Below are 25,457 nucleotides of genomic sequence, written 5' to 3'. Positions count from 1 at the left end.
CCGGCCCGGCTCCGTGCCCGCCGCTGCCGCCAGCGCCCGCTGCCCTCCGCTCCATCCTTTCTCTTCTTTTTCTCTTCTCTTCTCTTCTCTTCTCTTCTCTTCTCTTCTCTTCTCTTCTCTTCTCTTCTCTTCTCTTCTCTTCTCTTTTCTCTTTTCTCTTTTCTCTTCTCTCTTTTCTCTCTTTTCTCTTTTCTCTTTTCTCTTTTTTCTCTTTTCTCTTTTCTCTTTTCTCTTTTCTCTTTTCTCTTTTCTCTTTTCTCTTTTCTCTCTTCTCTCTTCTCTCTTCTCTCTTCTCTCTTCTCTCTTCTCTCTTCTCTCTTCTCTTCCTCTTCTCTTCCTCTTCTCTTCCTCTTCCTCTTCTCTTCCTCTTCTCTCGCAGGTGGGGGTGCACAGGGGATGCAGCGTTTTGCCCATCCCTGCCGTGTCGCTGACAGGGACCTGTGAGCGCGTGTGTGCGCAGGGGGGCTCAGGGGAGTGTGTCTGTCTGTGTGTGTCCCTGTCCCCGAGTCCGTGTCCGTGCGTCTGTCTGTGCGCTCCTGCCCCACCCGCCCATCAGCACCCCATCCCCGCCGGGCTGACAGCTCTGCAGAGCGCACCCGGATCAGGAGCCGGGCTCCAGGTACCACTTCGGGTGGTGCTGTGTCTGTGAAGGTAAGAGGACATTATTGGGTTTGCAAATCTGGCACCTGGGGCACTGTTACTGAACACAACTTCTGCTGTGTCTTTTTCATTTTTCCCTCCAGCAGGGAGGAATATCAAATTCAGAAGACTAATTTTTTTAAACTATGCAAACATGCAGGAACAGGGTCTGTCTTTTACAAAGGAAATCCAGAAGGATCTGTGTTCCATTATTCTTAAGCTGGGTTTATTTATTTCTCATTTAGTCAACAACATTTTCAGACTAGAGTGTGCTAGGTTAGTCTGTCACCTGAATCAGGTTTGGTCAGCCCTCAAATTTGGATTAGCAGATGTAGAAGACTTCACTGCAGGTGATAAAGCAGCAACTGAGGGATGTGTAATGCCTTCATTGAGGAAAGCCATTGACAGGAGGTTGACAGATGTCAAGATTACACTATAATCAGTGTTTTCAGTGTTGGGTCTCAGAACATAAATACCTTGGGATTTCTGTGACCTTACACCTTCTTGTATTCTGTCTTTGTGTCAGTGCAGTTTATATCAGTATCTGGAAATACCTTGCTGTGTTAACAAGGTATTTTCTTCACATTTATTACAAATGTGCTGTGCATCACCTTCTAGCTGTAACCTCCCAGCCTTCCTCTAAACTGCCTAAATCATCCTTCTCTTCTGTGTTTTCACATTGCTAGAGTTCTTAAAAGTGTAGTGACTGCTGACACTTCACAGCATTAGCGTGCATGTGGTGCTGTGCCTGTTTGCATGTATTTTGATTAAAATCTTAAAATAACACAGCCCATCTGTGCAGTGTGGACACTAATAGGATCATTCTCAGGAAGATGCACCTGCAAAGTCTATCTGTATTACTATGTGCTCAATTACCAACCAGAATTACTGTGGGTGCATGCCTGAATCTTTTTCTCTTTGATGAAAGACTGGTTAGACACCTGTTTTGGGGGAGTTGGTATAGATAATAATTGATAAAATAATAGGAAGAAGTGTTGGTAAATAGGTCAGGCAGGCAATTGCAAGGTTTATTCCACTTCAAAAACTATATCACTTTTTTTGTTTGTTTGTTTTTTTAAAGAGTAAGAATTTAGTAGTTTTAGCTAAAGTTTCAATCCTACCAACTATCATATGTATTTTCCACCAAGATGCTGCTATTCTGAATATACAAATACTATGGTCTGGACAGCTGGGACAGTGTCCTGAAGTAACTTCTAGTTAGACATACCAAGTACATGAAGATAGATTTTATATCAATGAAGTGTTTATAGAATACTATTACAAAAGAAACTCCTGAATATGTGTTGTAGATTCACTGTGCATCTTCAATAAGTATGTTGTGTTCTGTTGCTTCCAGGAAGAGGCAATGTTGGATATTTTGGCATCTTTTCTGGTGAAATGGAGAAGAGTCCAGTTCTGAGCTTAGGAATGGGCAGCCCACCAGCTGATGAATGTCATCTGGTTTTGTGCAGAATTACTCCAAGTAACTTGCAGAAAGGCGGTCCTCAACACATTGCAAAGCAAAGGGAGGAAAACAGGTCTTTTGACTTTTAACCAGCAGATGACAGTGCTTATCTCTCCTGGGATCAGTTTGGGGCCAAATCTTGTTTGTTTTAACAGAAAATGATAGTCTCTCTGATTTTAGTGATTGTCTCTTGAATTTGCGTGAGACCTGTGCCATGAATGAGAAGAGTTTTTGGGTTGCAATAGCACATCTGATGGAGGACTCATTGCAGGGGAAGTATCTGTCTGACTCATGTTACTCTGACTCATATTACTACAGTGGAAGAAAAGCTCCCCAGTGGGGATCTAACAGAGGAAGAATGAAGTGGAAGGATTAGTTTATTTTTTTGGTCTGTGGGAAGGTTTTTCTGAGCTCAGATACCCAGAGAATGTGTGGGTGAGCATGTCTATAGCACCTATACATACAATACATACACAGAAGTATTTTCTTACTTCTTCAGGCATTTCATACGGTTTTAAGGCAAACATCTTCGCTACATGCCGGAGCTAGCTTTTGATTCTGGAGATTATGATACTGAAAATAATAGGAATAAAAGAACACTTTTGTTTCCAGCATGTGATAACTTTCTTGCTAAAATATATTTCTGAGATTTGTTCCATTATTATCTTGGCTTCAAAGGATATTTCAATTTGTCATACTGCAATGCTTTATTCTAAAACCTGTTTTGATTAATCACTGCTGGGTGATCACAATTCCTCGTGTTTAAAGACCATTCTTAAATTCTTCCTATTTCTCATAATGAGGATCAAAATCTTTAAGAAAAAAGCTCACATTATATCAACATGTTGTCTGTACCACCACACCTGAATGGTACGGGTGGTACTGGACTATTTCAGCTCTTCAGGCAATGCCAAATTCCCCAGTCATTCTTACATGAGCTTTAATTATGTATTATCTCCTATGACACTGAAATATTTCCTTCTAGGCTTCCCAACTCTATTTCCCATTGCAAGAAAATGTAGTGGTGCATTTTGGTCTTTAAAACTGACTCTTTAGAGAAGACTTATTCCTGCAGGTCTTTCCATGGCTGAGTGAGTCTAAATTCAGGAATGTTGGGTCCTTACTGGGTGCTGCTCACTTTGCATGAGGCACTACCAGCTGTTAAAAAGATGTTTTGGAGTTTGAGAACTCATGTTTGGGGAGTGAGGAAAGGGGGAGACAGCATCTACAGAAATCACTGAACTGTAACTGAGGAACTGTGAACATTTTTTTTTTAAATTCTTGTAGCAAATGCAGGCACAGCAGGAAAAACACAGGAAAATGGACATATTGGAACCTAATCCCCTTTGGACACAAACTCATTCTGGTAATTTTCTTCATCATGTGCTTGATTTTACTTGGTGTTTTCCTAGAGGCTTCTTCTAGTTGCTGCTGGAAGTTTAGTGATCCCCTTCAGTGGAAATCACATCAGGCTTCTGAAGCTGGCAGGAGCAAAGCTTGGCTGAGATGGCTGTCCCAGCTCCATGAGCGGAGCCAAGCAGAGGAATGCATTCTGCAGAAAGAAACTTCTGCAAAGGTCTCCCATGGTGCTTTTGGGAGGCTTGCAGGTCTTAAGTCCTGAAGTGATCTGCTCAAGGTTCACTCAGACTTGCCTTCTCCTTTGCAAGCAAGTGAAAACTCACAAGGCAATAATCATAACATTTATTTTACAGTTTTTAATTTCAAATTTTGTTTAAAATATACTGCTAGGTTTTGTTTGGTTGGGGTTTTTTTTTCCAGGGAGAGGAGGTCTTAGTCCTAATGTTCTTGATTTATAAATATCATCAAGGGTCAGTAAATAACAGGTGAAGTTAAGGGTTTTTACCTTAACAATGCAGCTCATTGAAGTGTAGTCAGGAACTATGGATTGAGGATGTTGCACTGGCAGCCTTTGGCAAGTCACTGAATCTGTGAACAGTCAAATCTTCCAGCTGTGAATGAGATAATATTAGAAGGAGGTTTCACATGAATTGTGGCCTTAAGTTCCTAAAAATACCCCAAACAAATCAGAAGGTCTATATTAGTTCAAAGCATCTTGATTTCTTATTAATTGAATAATATATTCTGTAACAATTTGCAACATTTATAGAATTTTAGTTGCAAAGAGACACTAGCTGGAGCTGATTTCTTGATAAGTATGGAATCAGAGAATAAATTATCAGTTTAGGTTGGAAAATTAAATTAAATTATCAGAGAAATTAAATTAAATTATCAGAGAATAAATTATCAGTTTAGGTTGGAAAAGACCCCTAAGAACATCAAGTCCAACCATTAACCCAGCACTGTTGTGTCCACCACTAAACCATGTCCCCAGGTGCCACATGCATTTTAAATACCTGCAGGGATGGTGACTCCACAGCTCCCCTGGGAAGCCTCTTCCAATGCTTGACAACCCTTTCAGTGAAGAAATTCTTCATAATCTCCAATCTAAACCTCCTCTGGTGCAATTTGAGGCCATTTCCTCTTGTCCTATCCCTGTGGCCTGGAAGAAGAAACCAACCTCCTCACAGGTCTTCTCTTCAGAGATAACAGTGGAGCACACAGATCCCTACAGCCCTCGTTTTCCCTCTCAGGATTTTTCCTTTATGTGATCTCCTTTGCCCTTGCTGGTGCAGGCTGCCATGGGGGTTGTGATCAGCAATTACAAACCCTGGGCTGGCAATCACAGCAGAGGAGCTTGGCTGGGGGCAAGGGGTGGGGGGAGTATGCCCTGATTTCTTCTTCCTGCTTTACTCCTGATGTCCAGCTCCACTGACTAGGCTGAAAAAAATTATCATGTGAATGTGAGCCACGAAACAGGATGGATAGTTCTGCTTGTGGGACAAGTTGCTTCTTCCTTTCTAGTCTGAATATGAGGGTGGGGGTGGACTGATAATATTTATTTTTCAGCATCACTAAAAGGTCAGTTGAATAGCTCAATACTTCTCATAGCAAAGAAAAAGTATGCACACACTGTTACTGCCCTGAGAAAACTGATTCAGGATTGGCAGTAGGTGGGTTGATGGTGGATACATGACCTACCAGGGACTTGCGTTATAGCTTGGAGATTTAATCTGGAGTGGGGAAAAAAAAGCAACAACCCATCTCTGTAATAACAATTATTGATATACAACAGATATGTTGTTTAGTGGAAAATTTATTTCACAAATCAGGTGATGCAAGTAGTGAGACACCTTTTGATTCCTTGTACTGCCAGATGCAACCTAAAAAAAAAAAGTACATTTGGGAGATCAAAGTGGGCTGAGTTGCTATTCTTTATTACATTGAGGTTTTCATGGCAAATATCTGGTACCTCTGTGTACAGTAACAAGGGTCTGAGATTTCTGGAAGTGTTTTGACTTTAGAAAGCTTCTTCCTGTAAAGCAGTATGAATACTCTCTAAAAACTTCCCATTTCTTTCCTAGTATGGAGGAAATTCAGCAGTAAATACTGGGCAGGTGCCTGTGAGCTCTGGTACTCACTTGCAAATCCTTGCTCTACAGAAAAAGCAAAGCAGCCTGTCCTGGGAGCCCACTGAGGAGTCACAGATCCCAGCCCAGGGTGTGTGGGGCTGCAGAGCTGGCCAAAAAGTGCCAAACCTGTACCTGATCTGATCACATGCCACAAAGCTTCTCCAAGCTGAGTTAGGCTTGATTATTCATTAGGAATGAATGAAACAGAGTTAAAGGTCATGTTTTGCAAGTGCTGTCAGTCCTGATTATGCAGTTGTGTAGATTTCCTCTGCTCAGGGAGTGCTGTTACCACAGAGCTCATCTACTATGCAGTAGATGTAAGTTATCCTTCTCCAGCTCATCAGAATCTATTTACTTTGCATTGATTCAGTTCCTTAGAAATTAATCTTTGATTCTTTGCAGAACAGAAGTATCCCCTGAGTTCGGTATAAGCAACTTGATATGATTATTGTTATGTCCTGAATATTGATTCTTAAGTGATTTTAATAAGAGATGTCAAAACTGCCATATTTCACTTCACAGTTGAGGGCAAGTTTAAACTATTGACAGATTTAATTATTTTTGGACTCATGGTCTTTGTTCTAAGCTTAGTCAATACTTGGTTGTGGTTTGACTGCTTATTGCCCAAATGCAATTTTTTCAGTGCTCAACCATGTTGAATTGTGTTCCCTTGGTCAGCACCAGGTATTTCCTTCCAGAGCAACCTGGTTAATACTGATTGCCATAGGAGGAGTTACTCTGCCTATTGATTGCAAAGATTTTCTTTGAGCTGTAAAGTTTAGCGGTACTGGGGGATTTCTGCTGGCTCCATACTTAGTGTGAAACTAATGACCTCTTGTACGACAGAACTTCACTAATTCCAACTTCACCAGCAGATAAGGGCTACAGATAATCTGTGTGGACTCTCTTGATTGCCACTGCAGTTCCTAGAAATGAAACAGCAGCTGGTACCTATTTCACAGCACTTCTGGTGCTGGACATCCCTGAAACCCTTTATCTATTTCAGAGGTAGGACTGCTTTTTCTTCACAATAAATTAAATATCCTAATGAATCTACAAGGAAAGGAACACATGGTTTTCAGTCCATTGTAATGCTTGATAAAAGAACGTTTCTCAGTGCTTATCTTTTCAAGATATACCAGAAAATCTGCAGCAAACCCCACTGACGGTCTAGACAGGGTGGTCAGGCACAGTGGTTTTAAATCCTGACTGGGAAATTAGTTCAGCACCAGCCAAGAGACAGCAAGGCACTGCTCTTCTGTAGCACTTGGAATTCTCCTGTTCCTGTGTGAGCACTGACAAAGCTCAGATCTGCCTCATTTCCATGATCTGCAGCAGCACAGCCCAGGATGCTCAGTCTGGACACAGGACCTGATGGTGTAGCTCTGCCATGGACAGTGCTTCATATTCCTGCTGAAAGAAGAAGAAAAAAAAACCCATTCTTTTTTAAAGGACAGTGCTTTAACATAGATAATAAATCTGTTCAGCTGCCCTGGGAGGCTGGGGCAGGAGTGTGGCTCATTCCTAACAGATGGGCTGACAATCCTTGTTCAAGTCTGATATTTCATAAGCCACCTTGAGCTGTTTCAAGGCAATTTCCCTTGTCCTGCTTTGCTGTTTAATTATGGTACCACCTCTAGAGTGTTTCTGAGAGTGGTTTTTATGTTTTCTGGAGGTTTTTCTTAATTATACGGATAAGTACTTTTATGATTGATTTCCAAAATTAAAACAGTTTATAACTGGGCTTATATTAGCTTCTTTCTTTGCCATCCCTTGGGTTTATTACTGAGTACATTTTCTGTTCAGTTTTTACTCAAGCTATTTGTATATATTTGGCTACTTTTTTCTTCTCCTTTTAAATTTGCTGTTCTGCCATTATTTATTTTTATTGCTGCCTTGGATTTTTTTCTCATTTTCAGTATATATTTTTACTGCCACATTTTCTTCCCTTAGCATCCTTTTCACTTCCCTTAGCAGCTGTTCCCAGACTATGGGCCATGACCCCAGGCAGGCTGTGGCAGTTACGAGTGGGCTACAAAATTAAGTTGCTAATTTTGGATGTGGTGACACAGGGAAGTCAAAGAGCTGCTGATTTCCTTCAGCAATTTTCTGAGCTAAGACTGATAACATGTAGGAAAACAGATAAAGCATCAAGTACCCTTATACCAGACTCCACTGGTATGATAAACAACTTAAATCTATTTACTCTTATTTCAATTCCTCCTCATTTCCATGTCTATGGCTCTGCTCCCTGTCTCTCCCCCAGAGAATGTTTTTGAAGGCAGTAACTTCTAAGGCATGTTCTGCCTAGCCAAGGAAGCCACAGAGGGTGCACTGAGTTTTGGGGAGTTTTGGAAAGTCTGTCCCCCTAGTTGAAAGAGTTGCTGGCAGTTTTGTAGGTCTTTAGGATTCAGAAGAAAAAAACAAAACAGAACAAAACAAAACAAACCAGAAAACCAACAAAACAAAAAAACCCAAATGAACAAAACAACCCAAATCAAAACGATACAAGAAAAATCCCACCAGAAATAAGCAGGCATAACTCTGGTTTAACCAGTGTCACTTTTCCCCTTAGCTCTATGCCTCTGTACCTCTCTTCATTCGTGACTTGCAGATGCATCATATTGTGAGCTTAATTCCCTTACATAATTGCAGTGGTCCATGGCATGGATGGACATAACACAGGACAAGAGGCTGTGACACTGGTTTGTGTGGCATTTACCTCTCTTGGGTCTGTCTGCCTCAAGCAGAGAGGCTGAGTGTGTGTGGAGATGGGCCTTTCCTGTCCAAGATGTCATGCTGGGTCACTTCACCTAGATTTAGATGTCTGTTGTTGATCCTCAGTCTCAGCCAGACATCCCTTGCTGCCTTAAAATGGTGGAAAATATGCAAAGTTTTTCAGGGTAATTTGTCTGACCTTTTTGAAATATGTTACTCCCCAGAAGTGTCTGTTCCTCTTTATGTATTATAGAGGGCTGGCAGCTGGTTTACTCAGACACTACACTGTAAATCTCTGTATTTGGTCAGAGGAAACCTCATCATTTCAATAATGCTCAGCAGAGTCTCAGCAGGACTGATTGCCCACAGCAGCGTGGAGTAGCCATGTCTGTTGACCCAGTATCAGTGGTATCTCTCTGTCAATAAATTGAAAAATTTTGTATTGATTAAAAAAACAGTTTGGGTGAGCAGGAGGGTCTGGAATAGCTGTAGAGGGGTGATGTGACTATTTATCCCAGGTATCAGATTTAGGATCTTTCAGGAGATACACGAAGTGTCAGTGATGTCGTACAGCTGAGTGTCAAAGATGGCAGAGGTAGCATTAGGCTGTTGGACTGCACATTGTTTTTAAAAACCCCTCTCTCATCCAGGGCCCATGGAAGAGGAGGAAATAAGTTGGCTTTGGGGAATACCAGTCTTTGGGTTGATTTAGTGCAAGTTTAAGACAATTCTGACACGAAGCCAGTGTTGCTTTGAAACCAAAATAATTGCTGGAACATGGCAGGCAACAATTTCCTGTGAAACAGACACTTGCATAAATGATCATTTCACTTATTTACACTTAGTTACAAATAGGACAAGGTTTATTAATTCTGATTTGTCATTAAGAAGTTCCGCAGAGAATGGATTTTTTCTTTTGTCAGTCCTACGCTGTCTGCAAAAACTTGGCCTTTATCTACTCGAGTGTCTCAATTAAAAATTGGCCTTTATCTATGGAGTCTCTCAATTAAACAGCAGTATTATGAATACTCTTGATTCATGCCTAGGTGGGAGGATCTGGGCCATGTGCAAACAGCTTTTCTGCCTCATTACCAGCTCTTCTTGTTTGGCTAACTTGTTTGCCCGATCAGATGATAAGTGATAATCCCTTCTGTCTTCTGTGACATGATGCTGAATTGGATGGCTGCAAAGCTCGTAGGAGAGTTTTTCTCCTTCAGTACCATTGGGAAGAATGGGAGATATTAGCCCCTTTGGACTTTTAATGCTGTGTACTCATGGGCTTAGTGAAATCTTGTCTATTACAAGGTAAATCTTTCCACAGAAGGATCAAGTCTGGTAAACAGGGCACCCTTTGCTCCTGTCCCAGCTGAGATAATGTGGGACAGGAGGGCCTTGCTTTTGGTGTGGGGCTTGGACAGCTGAACTGAGCTTAATTCTGAGTCTGTCACAATAATTTTATACAAAATGAACCATAGAAATTATAGAATTTTTTGGGTTGAAGGGAACCTCAAAAATCATCTTGTTCCCACCCCCTGCCATGATCAGGGACACCTTCCACTGGCCCAGTTTGCTCCAAACCCCATCCAGCCTGTCCTTGTACCTCCAGGGATGGGGCATCCACATCTTCTTCATCTGAAATCCATCCCCTATCCCCATCTAAAAAATGGCATTTTAAAGACCAGGTGACAGGTGAAGAGTCTCATTATAACCCTATTTTTCTCACCACCTGCCTGCATTTTTTATTCATTGCCTAACTTGCATTTCTTCGTGAAAAACTCCATCTTGGTAGGTGCTCGCATTGCAAGAGCAGCACCCGGACGCCTGAGCAGTGGACAAGTGACCAGGGGAAGTCTTGTAGGTTTTGCACCAGGTCCCTGCTGTCCTAGAGGGTTTTGAAGAGAGTCAGTGATCAGCATTTCATGCTTCTGGAATTGCTGTTGTTTCAACTGTATGGCCTGCTGCCAAGAGCAGAGTCTTCTTCCCAAGAATTTGAATGATTATTGGCTCAATAATCATCTAAACCACATAATTCACACCTAAGCAGCATTTTCCTTTGGTCCTAGGACTTGTGAAATCTTTTATTTTACAGGAGATGGTTCTTTTACCTCATGATTTTTCACAAAAGACAAACTTTTGGCCTTCTTGAAGAAGTCAAACTGAATCACAAAACACTCTGAATTTCATCCCCTGGGACACAAAATCACAAAAAGTGAAAAGAATGGGAGCTAAAAGCTAACAATTGAAGAAGGAGCTTGTAAAGTATTAGATACCAGGGAAAAACTTTCAAAAGTTTGTGCTATTATTTGCTAGGAGAAAGGAGAAATACGAAACCCATTTCTTACTAAATTAAAAAAAAAGTCTGATACTAGAAGGACAGTAAACACATCTTCCATCAATGATCACAGAAGCACAGAATAGCCTGAGCTGGAAGGGACCCACAAGGCTCATCGAGTCCAGCTCTGACGTGAATGGTCCCCATGGGGATCGAACCCACAACCTTGGTGTTATCAGCACCAGGCTCTGACCAACTGAGCTCATCTCAGAACAATTTCACATGCTGCCATCTGGTTCATAATGAAATAAATTCTGAAAACACTGGAGAATGCGGGCATCGATCCCGCTGCCTCTCGCATGCTAAGCGAGCGCTCTACCACTTGAGCTAATTCCCCATCAGTGGTGCCACTCGAGTGAAAGTGTTAGGATGAAATACTGAAAATACTGCTCACTTTAGTGACCATGTTCAAAACATGGCAGGCATGTCTAGTTCAGTGCCTGCTTCTGTGCTGTAGGGTCCCAAATTTCAAACTTCTAATGAGAAAACTTGTTGATGAAAATAAGTAGATTTTCTGTATGGGTGGGTATTCAGGCCTTACTCAGGGATTACTTTATATTCAACTCTATATTTAAGGCTCAAAAATTCTTTTGCTAAGGTCCTTCATTGTATCACCTGAATTTGGGGAAAGGCCTCTGACCTTGTTCCCACTGATGCTTTCTTAGACAGTAAAAACCAATTTTTTTGGATTTGTTCTAAACAGTGTGCAAGCAGAATGGGAACTAGTAATAAAAAATTAATGTAATCTTTCCCATGGGCTTAATGTTTTCTGGGAATAAATCCATGAAGCTTAAGAAGGACTCTGTCACCAGCAATTATTTTCTGTGATTTAAGGTTTCAACAGTGTCTTTGATGTTACACAGACTTAAGTGGAAAATGACTCCCAATTTATTGATGCTTCAATTGTGTTGTCTTTATTTAGGGACAGATTCTGTCATTCCAATAAAAAATTATGGAGTGCTTTAATCTGCTAAGAGGTATGCTGAGATACCGGTGGGATTGCCTGAACATCGATCCTTTTGTGAGCCATGCTACTAAATCAGCAGAGCCAGCAAAGACTAAATCCACATATCTCAGGGTGTGGTATTTAATAAAACAATTGTCTGTGTTGGCTTCCACTGACTTGATAATTTCAGAAGGCATACCTGAACTATTAAAAATGCTTAATTTTTAAAATGTGTAAGTTTAAAAATGCATATCTTTTCTAATGCTTTCAATAATTGTCAAAACTTGTAGGTTTAAAATGATGACTTAATTGTTTTTTAAAAATTGTATATGACAATATTGTGAAAAAATAATGCCCTCAGACTGCTCTCTTCAGCAAACCAGGTGAGCTGGAAGATTTCTGGTAACATCCTTCCTAGGCAATTTCGTCAGGAAATACTCGAAATCACAAACTAGAAGCCATTGACCTGCGAGTGCCAGGCAGCAGTCTGAATTAAACGGGTATCTGCCAGCCCCAGTGAAATCCTCAGTCCATGAGTGCTGATCCTGGGACCAGGAGACGCTCTGGTGGATCTGCCAGCAGAGGGAAGGGGTGTTAAGCTGTGCCTGTGTGTTCCCCTGGCCAGGCAGAGGAGCCGAGGGCAGCAATCATGGGAGGCACCACGGCAGGGGTAGCCCTTCCTTACTATCCTTGTCTTCTGCATTTGTGGTGGCTCTGAGGCTACTTTGGTCCCTGGGAGGGGTAGAGAAGTTCCCAAGTTCTGCCCACATCCGGCCCGTCCCTGCCTGTTTACTTGCAGGGCTGTAGCCTGCAGGAAAAGCATTCCTAAAGGCAATCCTCTGCTGCAGGACAGAGCTCAGGAATAAGGTAGGTCTTAATGTGCCTCAGAGACACATGGATGGAAAAATACTTCTCTTTCCTCTCATTCTTTTCCTAAAATGAGAAATGGGGTGATATAGTCCATTCCTAGATTAAATATCTGAATTTCCCCTAGAAATGTTCCCCTTGCTGTGAGATTCACACTATGCAAAGGCAATGCTCCTATTTATAACTTGTGGCTGAAGAGAAGTCTCTCATTAAGTAGAATCATCTTAGAGTAACTGTTGAATGGATTTCAGTGCTTTGGTAACATTTATTTTAAGAGCTTGTCCTCTGGAGAAAGGTGGGTCAGCCTCAGCATCAGGGTCTGTGTGGCTTTATTCAGACTTTGCACTTGTGTGTGTCCTTTGGAGTTTGGGTTTGCTTTTTTTTTTTTTTTTGTGGTTGTTGGTTTTGTTTTCATTTTTTTATTTTTGATTTACACTAATAGAGTTGCAGCTGCACATCAAGATGGAGCCAGGCTCTGAGGTATGAGAGATTTGCTGTGACAAAAAGTAATTGGTTCCTGCAATTTGGAATCTGATGAAACTGAACCATGTTAAGGTTGAATACTTAGCCTGCTCTTGCATGATCTTTCCAATAACTCATGCTCCTTTGAAGTCACTTCATTGTCCTGACTTTCCTGGGTTTGAATTGTTGCCAGCAAAACTGAGTCCTCCTGGTGTAATTCATAGACAAGAGTTATAAACCTGACACTCTTGCACGTTGGTATAGGGGGAAAAAATCTTTTTGCCCCTAGGATGTTATTAGGATCAAGATGACAACTTGTGAATATTTTCCAGGTATCATAATGCTTTAATATATTGGAATGTTGAATAACATCAGTGATAACATCACAGCAATGTGTGACATAGTGTTTCTCTTGCCCTGAATTGCAGCTCTGTTCTAGCTTATGGTGGACATCAAAAGTTTTAATGCTCAAACTTTTATTATAGATTTTAATATTATTTCTGTCTTTTAATACTTTGAACCTTACAAGGACATTAGCTATGAAGTACACAAAAACAGGGAAAACAGTGGTCTTATGGATATCCAGTGGCATTCCTGTGGATATAACTGAATATTTTAGAAAAGTAATAGAACTGGCTTTTATGAATAACATCCCAAAGCAAATCATCTGGAAAAAATCTTACAGTCTATGAAGGATTTATCTGTGCATTTTGTTTTGTTTTCCATGGTGAACTTTTCATAAATAGTATAGTTATAGGTGAGGTGGACAAGCTGCTTCATGTGAATAAATGAATCGATACATCAAACTAATGCAGTGGTGTGGAAAAGCAAGAAGTGGCCTATTGACAGTGAGAAGAGACTTGAGGGGTGTGAGGGCGGACACGCTTTTCAATTTGCTGCAATAAACATTTTTCCAAAGACTTCACTAGTGGAAGTTCAGTATAAAGACTGAAGACCTGCATTATTCTCTCAATCTTTTGTTTCTTACACCTCAGAGGGAAATAAAATTCTGCCTTCTCAAAGGGGAGACCAAATGTGAGGAGATGGTGCTTTTCTCTCTCAGACTTGAGAGTCAAAGCTATGGTTCATGTGGATGGGACCACCAAAGAGAAGAGTTAAGCCCGCACCAGTCTTCTGCTCAGAAGGTTGATCCAGTACAGGGAACCAGCAGCACTCTGATCTGTCTCACAAAGACATTTCAAGGGTGGGGGAAATCCCTCTCAACAGGTAAATGTCAAATCTGACTGTTGTACTGTATGGTGCCAGTCGTGCAGAGAAGACTGTGCCATGGGAAGGCACATTTATGTGACATGAATTAACTACAGTGGCTCTCCAAAGCTGTCATACCACATGTAATGTTGAAGTTTTGTAGCATTTCAGCACTTGCTAGCAAGCAAATGCAGCAAGACCAGAATTCTAATGCAGCAAATCATAGAATCACAGAGTGGTTTGGGCTGGAAGCGACCTTACAGATCCTCCAGTTCCAACTCCCCTCCACTGGACCAGGTTCCTCAGACCCCCATCCAAGCTGGAACACTTCCAGGGATGGGGCACTCTCAGCTTCTCTGGGCAACCTGTGCCAGGGCCTCACCACTCTCACAGAGAAGAATGTCTTCCTAATATCTGATCTAAATCTGCCCTCCTTCAGCTTAAAGCCATTCCCCTTTGTCCTATGATTGCATGCCTTTATAAAAATTTATCACTCCAGGTCTAGCAAATTAGGGTTCTTATAGATATTTCCTTTCCTATCCCCTTTATAGTGTTTTGGGGTATACACCAGTTATTGCTCTAAGTGTAATTCTCTTGGATGTCCGATTTGCCTGAGAGATTTTAAGTATTTGTGCTGGCATGGCATTTCACTGGAAATGAAAGCCACAGTTCAGCAGTTTTGATTTAAGCCTGCTGAATTTTTGAAAGAAAATTCCTTCCCTGAATTTGGGAGTAACCCCAGCAACCCACATGCCATGCATGCCAAGTGGAAGAGGGGGTGTGGAGGCTTGAATGGGGAGCAGGATTGCATCAAAAAGCCTGGAAGTTGGATATGTAGATAACGGCTGAAAAATATGCTTTCTTATGTAGCTTTAAAAAGCATTTCCCAGTAAAAATACAGTGAATACAGTTGCTATAGCTACTAGCAGGGTTTTGTGCAGAACTTCATGAGGTACTTGCTGTGTAGTTGAAGAAAAGTTTTTCTCAGTTTGAGGGTTCAATATCACCTTGTGATTAGATTTTCTTCATTTAAGCAGGCACTGTTGAGCACCAGCTGTGTTTACAGTTTCTGCACTGAGCAGAAGAAGGCAAGGAGCTTGAAAACTTTTTTCTTTTTCTCTTTTTTGTGCAAGTGAAACATTGCTGATGTAGCTGAGCTAATGTGTTACTTAATTTCTTACTTATTTGTCTGTTTGGGATTGTTTTTAGGCCAAGAAACAGCTAATAGCGTTGTGGGATTTCGTGTTTACCTTAGTATGGAAAAATTACAATTCTTTCATGATTAACCACCAGTCGAGCAACTTGTTCTGGGCCCTAGAAGACAGGGAAAGGTTTCAGATTAAAACATGACACTGCAAACAGAAGATGAATGCATTAATTCTAGAGACCAAGTGCATCAGGCAATGGTAGCTGAGCACTCAAACAGCTTTCTAGTCCTAGTGAGGGAATGTTCTGTCTCATACATCAAAACTGATAGTTCTATAGATCAGGAAAAGTACTGCAGCTTTGAACAAGTTATAGATGATATACTGGGATTGTTAAGAATAATTTTGGATTTAAGTTGGCCAGCAGGTCAGACTGCATGTTATTGTCTCTTTCAGCTGTACTAATCTGTAAGTAAGTGTTGTTCTCTGAATACATTGACATGAATATGACAAACTTTCATACATCAAATTAGGTCTCATATGTATCTGTGGAAAACAAGTTATAACACCTATTTTATCTCTTAAAGAACAGGCTGTCAGTCTTGTTAACAAAGACAAAACAGCAAAACAAGCACAATCACATCCTTTTTTCTTTTTTTTTTTAATTTGGCAACAGATAGAACAGTTACTCTTCAGACAACAACTGTGTTTGAAATATTTTCTTATTTGTATATGATGTCAATTCATGTGCATGTCTGCCCAGGGCAATGTGTTAGTACTTTGGTATTTTTCTTGGCATCAAAAAGAAAAGAAAGCAAACTACCTTCTTGCTCCTGAGTGGAGCAGGAAATGTAGTGCCAAAACAGATGTAGAAAGGCCAAGGTGCTCAGGGCGTTTTTGTACCCTTTATTTTCCTGGTGAGGGTCCTGAGCCTCCGAGCAGTCAATGAGAGCAAAGCATCACCCACTGGCATTTGGGACAGCTGAGCATCAGGGCTGGCTTCATCCAATCCAATTCATGGATAGAGAAGACTCAGAGTGAAGTGTAACCCTTTAGGCAATCCAGGAGTGCCCCATGGTTTTAGTTCCCATATCCATTATAATTCACCTAGAAACGAGACTGAACTCTGCACAGAATGTTCTTAAGCTCTCCCTGTGGAAAGTAGTGTGAAAGTTCAAAAAGACACTACTTTTCCTAGCTCCATTTTGGTTCTTCTTCCCCAATCTGCTTTTCTTGGACAATTTCATCATTCAGGGAGGAGGATCTGTTTAGAAGTCAAGATGTGCTTCTTCTGTTCCCCACTAGGCAAAGATTTTGTACTCAAGTCTATTCATCCTCTGCCTCTGAACTTGATAAAGTTTCCTATCATTACCTTTACCATCTTTTGCTGTTGCTGGTTTTGACTGACTTTCTTATGTCACCTTGACCAGACAGACATCTGCTGAAATATTGGTATCTGTTTGTACACCAATATCTAAATCTTTGCTCTTTGTCTAAGCTTCTTTTATTGTGTCTGGGGAAAATAAACACTTCTTGTGAGTAGTTAATTTATTTTACTCTTCCTCATGAGAAAGAGATAAAATAAATCTGGGTATGGATTTTTTCTTTCTTTTTTTTTTTTTTTTTGATTCTCTCCATGAACTGGAAAGGAGCTTAAGTATAAAACCACATAAAATGTTAGTTAGAGACCTACAGCCTAAACTTAAATGACAAAAATCCCAGCCAGAGCTCTGCTATTTCTTAAGAAAAAGAGTGTAGTGTGAGACTGTTTGAAACTAAGCTTTACAATGCAGGAAGGCAGAGATTTAACTTGTTTTAAGTTCTAGCACTGCTGTCTAAGTAGGTATTTCTCCATTTCTACAAATTTTCCATGTCCTTTCTCCTCCACCAAATTTTCCAATGTTGCTTTAGTTATTATTTTCCTGAAAACACTTTATGTCCTTATCCATTTCAATATATCCTCTCCCCAACTACTTAGTAAAATCTTTGATATCTTACATTACTTTCCCAATAGCTCCCTCTTCTTTTAAGGTAAAAATTCAGGATATTGCATATGAAGAGGTAGGGAAAAGGGAATTAACTAATTTTTGGATTTTCAGGTCTTTTTGAGACAGCTTGAGGCACTGAATCTTAGAGTTAATTGTGAAAACTTTAAATATGAAGATATGAGAATGTTAGGAAGACCTGAGTGTAATGTTATTTCATGTCTCATTCATGTGATCTGTATATTCCTTTTTTTCTTTCATGGCCTGTTCCCTTTTTGCTTTCTCTTTTTTCCACTGCTGTTTCTGAAACTTGCATGAAGAATGAAAAGGAAGGAAGCAGAATGGAGAGGATTGGACAGGGTGAGAGTTGAAATGGCTCAAAACCCTTCCAGCCAACATCAGGATTATTGATTTGATACTGTCCCACCCCTTGCTATAAGCACAGACAGGCAAACCCAGCTGTGGTGCAGGGGTAGCAGCACATCTCTTATCAGCTCCTGAGTGACAGCCCTCTTGCCTCTGTCAGCTGCCTGGTGTGAGAGCTCTGTATGGGCTGTAGAGCACAAGCTTTTGTATCTTATCCTTTCTATGTATGTAAGTGACAGTGGTGAAGAGAGCCCTTCCTGTTAGAAAATAGGGATAATTTACATGTTTTCCCCAGCTACATATTTTCCTGTTTAATTTACATCTATCAGACCCTTATTTACTGTACTTCTCTTCAGTGCATTCTTGATCATCTTCTGTTTTCACAGAGTCATAAAATGATTTGGGTTGGAAGGGACCTTCATGACCGCCTAGTCCTGATCTCCCTGCCATGGGCAGGGACACCTTCCACTAGACCAGGTTGCTCAGAGCCCCATCCAACCTGGCCTTGAACACTTCCAGGGATAGGATATCCACAACTTCTCTGGGCAACCTGTGCCAGTGCTCCACCACCTTCAAAGTAAAGAATTTCTCCCTAATATCCAATCTAAACCTGCCCTCTGCCACTTTATAGCCAATACCCTTGTCCTGTCACTGTGTTGTCCTTGAAAAAAGGCCCCCTTCATCTCTCTTGTAGCCCCTTTAGGTACTGGAAGGGTGCTCTAATGTCTTCCTAGAGCCTTCTCTTTTCCAGGTTGAACAACTCCAATTATCTCAGCCTTTCCAACTGGACAGGTTTTCCATCCCTCTAATCCTTCCCGTGGCCTCCTGTGGACTTGCTTCAACAGCTCAATATCCTTCCAGTGTTGCTTTAGATGGGGTCTCATGACAGTGGAGTAGAGGAGCAGAATCACCTCGGTCAACTTCTGACCACGCTGATTTTGATGCGGACCAGGATATGGTTGAATTTTTGGGCTGCAAGTTCACATTGCTGTGTCATGTCCATCTTCTCCACCAGCACCTTCAATTCCTTCTCAGCAGGGCTGCTCTCGATCTGTTCATCCCATCTTACTTAGTTTTCCATCTTACAGCCCTTGGGGCAGAAATGACAATAAAAGTGACAAGGCAGAACTTTCCTGCAGGTCTCCTTCTGCTGGGATCATGGTAAAATCGTGGAATGATTCACAGTCAGTGATTTCCTGTGTGTCACATTCAGAATTTGAGAGGAGTAAAGTGTGTTTTATCTCAGTCTTGGACTTAGGATCTCTGACACTTGATAAATTCTTCTTCTGCTTGACTCCCCTGTGTTTCCCCTTCCTCCATGCCCGATGTTGGTGGTGCCCACAGTGCTGGGCAGAGATGGTTGAGACATCAAAGATCCAACTTGTCTTCACTCAAAACTGCCCTGCACTGAGGCCATGCTTCTTATTTCTCTCATTTTATAGGAGTCTGTTCATGGTGAAGACAACCACAATGCAGAACTTTTTGGTCAGAGGAGATGGTTCTTCCTGTCTTCTCTTAGCCCAGCTCCTTGCATAAGAAAGAAAACCTTTCAGGTCAGAGTCAAAGAGAGACTGGAGGCAGTCACTTCCAAGATTTTCAGTCTTAAATTCTCCATCCAACCTTGCCACTCCGCAGACACCTATGCTGGGTAAGGTGTCTAAACTTAGGTTTCTGCAGCTGGGGCTTCCAAGACTTGCCCCTGCCTTAAATGATTTGAGTTGTACAATTATGAGATATTGAAGTGGCAATCCTACATTGGTTCCAGTACCACTTTTTTTTCAGGTCAGTTCCCAAAATGCTTTGTTACAAAGTCAACTAGGTGTGAATTGCTTTCTACCCTGGGGCCCTGCTGCAACAAGGAGGTAAAGAATGGCCTGTTTCTAGAATACCTGGTGGGAAGGGGTTGCTTGCAAGCTTCCTATATCTGTTTAGCTGTCCTTTTCACTCTGGTGTTTTAAAAAAGAAATGTCCATGCTTGTTCTCAGTGGAGGAGAGCATGGAGATGCTCAGTTTGCGTGGATTTCAGGCAGTGGATACACAGTGGGAGTGCTGGGTACAGAGGGAAAGGTTCAGAGCTGAGGATGTAACCCTGCTATCTGCACCTCTAAAAGTAATGAGAGACCTCTTACTTTCATGGCCTTTATTCACAGATCCCTCACTTTTGCTGGTGTGTTGGTGTCCACAGTAGAGTTCTGGATTTCATTGCAAGGGCCAAGACCATGCAAATCAAACCATGGAAAGGGTTTGCAGTACTAAATCTCTTAATCAAATGCACTTGTTGTTTCTGAACAAACTTTCATTATATTAGATATCCATCATCTTTTCGGAACACATGGAGGGGGAATTCACCCACATGGTGCAAGTAGAAGGCATTGATGTTCCTGTATTTGGGAAATTTTTTGTCATTAGTTCAGCAGAAGTGTTGGGAAGTGGTAGGTGAGTGTGTGGTGCATCTCCAATTAGCATGGCCCTATTAATAACCCAGAGAGTGACAGACAATGGGTATGAGCTCATTTCTAGAGTTTGTAGGGATTCTGGTTATCCAGGCCATTATCATAAGGCATAGAGCAAGGAATGCAAAGCAATTCTTCCTTGCCCCAGTTAAGAGTTCTGGGAAATGCGTTCACCAGGCTTCTCTTTGTTAGAAAGTATGTTGCCTATTTTCCAAATAGGTTTAGGCTGTTACCCCATCCTGATTCCTCGCTCCAGCTCTGCTGGCTAACTATATAAAGCCATGACATATGGGTCTTTTTACTGACATAATCCTCTACTGTACTAAAAAAGAAAATATTAAATTTCATTCCAAGAGCGGTAAGAACTTCCATGAGGATATAAAAAGCAGGAAATTGGCCCTGTAAGAGTGGAGTACTCTCATATTGAATAGCCTTCAGGGGCTCAGTCTTAAAATCGTCTTCCTAATAGCTAATGTAGGTTGGAACAGCTCAGTCTCTGCTTGAGAGGAAATGGGATTTGTAGGACTTTGATGGTACAGGTTACAGGTCTTAGGCCAAAGGACTGGTGTTCTGTGGCCCTGTACAGAATCAACATGCTCCGTACATACTGCACTAACAAGAGTTTGAACATGCAGTATGGAGGAAGAATCTCAGGATTTTCCACTCCACCACGAACTGTTCCTACCATAATGTTTCTGGACATCATTTTGGTCTTTGTCTTGCTTAGATCATTCCTCCCTAATCTGAACAACCTGCAGGCAGAAGTGGCAGTTAATTTGAATGTATGAAGCTCTGGGAATAATGTTATCTATTACCCCAAACAGCCAGTGAGCCTTTGATTACCTGCAGGTGATGGATTTTCCATTTCCAGGATGTGTGTGTGCTGCAAACCCTGCTTCAGCAACAACATGAGACATATTTCAGCCTTGTGCTAGGTTTAAAAGAAGCAGACAAAAAGATACAGGCAAAGTTTTCTAATTTAGCCTGGTGCAATAAAGTCATTATCAGGATGGGTGAGCTGTGCACCTGCTACTGGGTAATGTAGTTTGGAGTGTGTTTTCTCCCAAGAGCATTCCTAAATTATTATGTATCTAATAATATCATTGTGTTAATATCCACAAGATTCAAATACATTTGCACCTCAAAGGATGAGGCACTGCAGAGGCAGAATATGGACCAACATGTTTTGTAATGGACTTGCAATCTACGTGACTTGAATTATATACTTGAGAAACTTTTGGGGGTGGAAGAGGATAGTGAAAATGAGATTATGACAAGTTAACTGACCTCTGAGTATCCTGTTCTGTTGCTAATTCCCTGGTCCATGCTGAAGAGGTGCAGGCTACAGCTTTGCAAAAGAAAGTAAGTAACAATTAAGGGGAAAAATTGGTTCAAACAAAATGCAGCCCTGAGAGGCTACTTTGCTATTAAAAAAAAAAAAAAAAGCTTCTAGAAATATTGAACCAATGCTTCAGTTTCAAGTTCAGGATGTTCTTCCTGCCTTTGCCAGTGAGTAAATAAACACTGGGGGAGAAGCTGTCAGTACAAGTGCTACAGGTGCTGGTGCCTGGTTCTTGGGCAAACTCTTTTTTCAGGCATTGTTTTCCCAAATCAGATACGCAAAACTTCCTCTTATCAGCCTCCCCTTATCAGCTCTTCTAATCCCTTTGACCTCACATATACTCTGAGACACTTCCCATGGGTCTTTTCCTTGATAACTATTTCAGTCAGGCTAACCAAGATACTTGAGCAATTGTGTTTTATACAGAACCAACCTTTTAGATGTAGAACTTCTTTTGAAATTCAAACTCCTTGTTAGCTGAAGTGAGAAGGGGTCACCACTTGTCTGGTCCATAAACACAGGTGTTCACATGGTACAGTGAAGATTTTGCTTACAGTCTGGTCGATGATACCAAAGCCAAAGAGAGAGTCTGTCGCACAGATTTTCATTGCAGATTACTTTGGGGTTTTCTTAGACAATCAGTAGAAAGATTTTTAAGCTTGATATGCAAGAGTACAATTTAAATTTAGAGTTACTTCCTCTGGGCAAAACACTGAAAAGTTATACTTGGGGATATTGCATCGAGGTTTCAGCCTGCAGACACTGCGTGGCTGCAGCAGGCAAAAATACCCTGCAAAGTCCTCTTCTAGCAGTGAGGGTGTTTTAGAATAGCAGTGATTTGGCAGACAACCAGTAAGGGCTTGTTTTAAAGCATCTATGGTAAATGCATTTATGAGGGGTCAATTTGTGGAATGCATGATCCAAGCATAGGTTAAGGAGTCAAGGGTAGCTGAATTCTAATTCTGACCTTCTCTCAGGATTCCTTGTGTGTGCACATGCAGCATGACAGAGGTTAAAGGAACATTTCTCAGGCTGCAAATTAGGAAATGCCCATGTTGAGTTAATCCTTGGAGTGTGCTTTATGGCCCTCTAGGACTCTTGGTTATGGTCCTGTTTAGGGTATTTTTCCCCATTCACCTCCTGTTTTGTTCTGTCTCCTGGACAGGTACCTGCCACTTAGGGAACAGCTATTTATTATTTTTCCCCTCCTAAATTATGGACTTTATTTCTCGCACAATCAAACTTGCTTCCAATTGCAGCAATATTAATCATTCATGGGCCCAGGCAGTTCCAGCACCAAGTACTTCAGGGCAGTAATATAGTTCAGCTAAGGCAAAAAAAGCGATGGGATGGAATGGTCTGCTGATCTTTCCCACCACCCTATTTCATCTCTCATAAAGCTGACAGATTGCTTTGGCTCACACTCATGTTAACCATCTCTCTGCATCTGAGCAGTATTTTAGGGATTGAGATAGAAGTTGCTCTTGAGATGTGATGTAGCCCAGAGAAACCGTGGATGCCCCATCATCCCTGGAAGAGTTCAAGGCCAGGCTGGATGGGGCTCTGAGCAACCTGGGGTAGTGGAAGGTGTCCCTCCCTGTGGCGGGGGTTGGAATGGGATCATCTTGATGGTCCCTTTCAACCCAAACAATTCTGTGATTCTGTCGTTGCACATGAAGAGAAGAAACATCCCACCCCCTGCAGCCTCGCCAGCACTTAGAGCAGACATTGAAGAGTTTTCTGCTAGCAGGGTGCATGAATGGCTTCATCCAACATACTGTGGGGCTGCTGACTGTGTCCTCCTTGATTTCAGCAGACTTTGGATCAGTTGTAGTTGAGCAAAATACCTCAGGAAGAGCTCTGGTGTTAGCAAAGAGTTTTCTGCTCTATTATTCACTTGGGTTTTTAAACAACGTCCACTGAAATCAATGTCCCTCTTTTCACTAACTACAGTTGGCTTTGGATCAGGCCTGGGAAGATGCACATCTTCCAGAAATGCCATCGGATGATTTCTATAAAAATCATCAAACAAAGATACACAACTGCATGGGATGATCAACAGGGAAGAAAGTCCTATCTCTCTTTTATACGATTGGGTTCCTGCTCACATCAGCAATAATTTAGATAATTAAATTGCTTAATTCAGTAGTTGGAAGAGGCACAATCAACAAACTGACTCTACTAAGATGTCAGATGTATTAGTGTGCTGGGTTTTATATTTGTTTTTCTTTTTTGTGTGTGTGTGAAAAGCTGTGTAATTGGACACTGTCTTTTTCACCCCCGGCTAACCTCTTCTTCAGAGGAGCATACCAAAGACATTTAAAATCACATTATGAATGCCAGCATAGTTACAACATTTATATGGCATATGGTGATGTTCAGTGGCAGCAGACGAATGGATGAAATCAAGCACAATAATAGAATCAGCCCCCCTTGAATTTAACAGTGAGACAGACAGTTCAGTGGTATAATTTAGAAAAATGCAAGTAGGAGCTTGAATATTTTCATGAGGTGTCTAAAGTACATAACTGGGCATACTTTTAGCATTCAACTTTGATTCAGTGGTCTTTGTACTGTCCCTGTAGGGTCTTTGAACTTTTGCTCGCATGAGGTAGAAATGGTTTTATTAAATCACACTCCTGAAATGCTCGTCTTACTGTGACTCCAGGTTTATTTTATTTTGCTTAATGAATATTTGTGCCTGAATCACTCTCTGAAGAATGAAGGAGATCACAGAAAGTGTTCTGTGTTGTTCCATCTCTAACTCACGTGGGTTTTGCTGTTGATGGCGTCTCTCAAACCAGGACAGAAGAGCAGTCTCTGGAGAGGCTGAGATGGGGTATATCCAGTGCCAGTGCAAATTGCTTCTCATAGAAGTGCCGTGAAGTTTTCTTCTCTGACACATTCTCCATGGCTGCCTTTTCTTTTCCTTTTATTTTTTCAAGATGCCACTTCCAAACAAACAGTTTTGCTTCTCTTTTTCCACAAGGGTTTTTCATCCTTGTTCTCTGAATCGCAGTGTTGAGAAGTCCCAGTTCTTCTTTGGCTCTTTTTTTTTATTGATGTTTTTTGCCCTACATTTCCCAATGAGTGTTTACTTATTGTTCAAAACTAGAGAGACCTTACCATGGATTCTAACTGACCTAAAACTCTATCCTAACCCCTACAAAAAGCCATTCTGAAGCTGAAAGTTATATAGAACTCATGCCTATCTTTTGCATATTGTTTGTTCAACTGTGAGATGGTATGAATAGCTTAGTGCTGTGCTTGTATTTTGAGTGTAGAGGGCTCACTCTAACATTTACTGACTTCTCAGCCAGGATGCCATTCCCACATCAAGTTTGCATGTAGCCAGAAGTATTCACTTCTTTTTTTCCCATTAAACTATTAAAAATGGAGCCTCAGACACAGAACCCGCAGTTCAGTGATAAATTTGGACGTGATGGGATTTGTCAGTTCTTTTTGCAGTATCCCTTAATGCATCACAAGGGAATCCCAAAGTGATGTTTGTGAAATACAAAGAAAATGGGAGCTATTTTAAAATGATGTACATTGACTTAGGCCTCTTTGAGCAAAATTATTCCCACATGATAGGCCGAACTAAAAATAATAGTAATAAAAAAAAAATCCATGTTGGCCATTTGGAAATAGGGTCAACTAAAGAGAATTTCATAGTCTTGGATCACTCTGAAACCTAAACTGTACCACTTTTGGCTCCTTTTTGACCATTTCTCCTGGAAAGGGAAATAAATAGTGATCAGCTGCTGCAATTTCAAACTGGGCTCAGTCTCAAAGTGGCTGACTGAAGTGGGAAAGAAAGAAGTATGGAAAACCCATTACTAAAAATATTTCATTTCCAACCTTTCTTCTAACATCCCTGAAGACTTCCTTGCCATGACATGAGTCCTGCTGATGTGAATGGGGCAATTTTCTCTCACTGGTATATTTGTACATGAAGTAGTTGCAAGTTAAGAGACTTGGTTCAATTCTTCATGCTATAAAAGTGGATAAAATTATATATTTTGGCCTGAATGCAA

At 41.2% G+C, this 25,457-nt stretch overlaps 1 protein-coding gene and 1 non-coding gene across 8 annotated transcripts in view; one reads left to right on the top strand and one right to left on the bottom strand.

The window, feature by feature from the left end:
• The first annotated feature begins 514 nt into the window (after positions 1–514).
• COL22A1 (collagen type XXII alpha 1 chain) overlaps positions 515–25,457 on the top strand; it is a 227,291-nt gene continuing 202,348 nt past the window's right edge. For 6 of the 7 annotated variants that reach the window (XR_005601553.1, XR_005601552.1, XR_005601554.1 and 3 more), the window contains exon 1: positions 515–651. The gene's annotated coding sequence lies outside the window, so the exon portion shown is untranslated. Of the gene's footprint in view, positions 652–12,361; positions 12,459–25,457 lie in introns of those variants that run through there. The other variant, XM_010404723.4, reaches the window with a different exon arrangement.
• TRNAA-AGC lies at positions 10,910–10,982 on the bottom strand. The gene has a single exon. It is a non-coding gene; the product is annotated as a tRNA-Ala (tRNA).

The sequence above is a fragment of the Corvus cornix genome, chromosome 2 (assembly GCF_000738735.6).
Source record: "Corvus cornix cornix isolate S_Up_H32 chromosome 2, ASM73873v5, whole genome shotgun sequence".
In the NCBI taxonomy this organism is placed as follows: Eukaryota; Metazoa; Chordata; class Aves; order Passeriformes; family Corvidae; genus Corvus; species Corvus cornix.
The sequence above is the reverse complement of the archived record's forward strand: the minus strand, read 5'-3'. Positions and strand labels throughout refer to the sequence as shown.